Source organism: Hippoglossus stenolepis, chromosome 13 (genome assembly GCF_022539355.2).
Source record: "Hippoglossus stenolepis isolate QCI-W04-F060 chromosome 13, HSTE1.2, whole genome shotgun sequence".
NCBI lineage: Eukaryota > Metazoa > Chordata > Actinopteri > Pleuronectiformes > Pleuronectidae > Hippoglossus > Hippoglossus stenolepis.
Window position 1 is genome coordinate 21,767,348 of NC_061495.1, and position 1,634 is coordinate 21,768,981.

Consider the following 1,634-nt stretch of genomic DNA (forward strand, 5'->3'; position numbering starts at 1 on the left):
TTCATATTACACAACTTCCGGTCTCGTTTCAAAATAAAAGCTGCTCACTCTAAAACTTGAGATTTCAAAATACTCTCATTAGTTTTTTTCCCTAAATGTAACCTATTTAAAACATGATGATTTTTTAAAACTGTATAGTTGAAATTCTCCACCATGAAGTCTAATCAGTGAAAACTGGTTCATTGCTGCATTAGGTCTAATAATTTTAACCAACTAATTCAAATGTCCTGCTCCGACATTCAGTTTATTTGTCAGTTAAGTTTAGACATAACTTTATTGAAACAAACTGAAATGCACTTTTTACACCAGCAGAGAGTCACATAAGAGAGAAAAATACAAAATACAATAAAAGTTGGTAGTAAAATAAAATAAAATACAGATTACATTCATACACAGAGATAAGAGACATATTCATATATACATATATAAATATATATATTGATATAATTATATAGGCATGTATAGTATACAATGCGATATGAACATAAAAATGGTACATATGATGGTATACTTGCCACGAGCACACTTTTTGTCCCTGCACACTGAACTTTATATCTTAAATATATATATATATATTATTATAATCATCATAAACTTATTTGTGTAGCACTTTTTTAGGAGGATATAACAACAATAAAACATCAATGAAGCAATATTACATGTATATATATATATAATAATAATAATAATTTATATTGCTCATTTACTCAAACTCCTTTTGAATTTTGTTCCAACTGAGAATCCTTCAGTCCTTTCCAGGGTTTTACATTGAAAGGAAATGGAAAAGCTTCCCGTTGTTTTCCTGTCAGTAACAGTAGCTTGACAGAGTCAGAGTGGGTGTGTTGACTTCCTGGTTCAACATGCCCTGCTGTATTCCTCAGGCAGCCACAGGGCCCTGCTGCCTTCCACTGGATGAACTGTTGTACTGCAAAACAAACCCAACGTAAAGTGGCTGTGCAGGCTCCATTAATCACTGTGGGTAATTAGTGGTGACGACACAGCTCAGCAGCTGCAGCAAATCCTCTGTCTGTGTGTAAATGAACCAATAACCTCAGGGTTTAAACCCGGCTGAGGCCCAGGTGACGCTCACACAGAGCAGTGACTCCAGGAGCAGATACACACTGATACACACTGCAGGGTGACCGAGAACAGGTCGTTTCATGTGTTATAACATTGATACAGATTTAATTCATGACGTTTTTCATTCACTTTAATCCAAAGATCTGTCCTGGAGAGGAAGCAAAATAATAATTTAAAACGTGTTTATTGCTGAAACATTTAATTCAAATTTAAACCTAATTTTAAGATGTCATTTTATCTTTCTATATTCCAGCAAAATCCCCTCTGACGACGACACTGAGTGCTTTATGAACAGACAGATCATTAATCCTACCAATGAAAACTAATGAAATAAACAAATACAACTTAATTTCATCACATTTGAAAGCAATATTTGCAAAGAAATAATGTTCTGTTTGTCTGCTCCGTTAACTCTGTTATTAACAACCCCAAAATATAAGGCTGAGATCTATGATTGAAATCATAATGAAAATATCCCTTTACTGTGCACAAACTGGGTGAAACAGTTCCATGGAGTTTATGAGATCACGAGTCTTCAGATATGACACATGTGA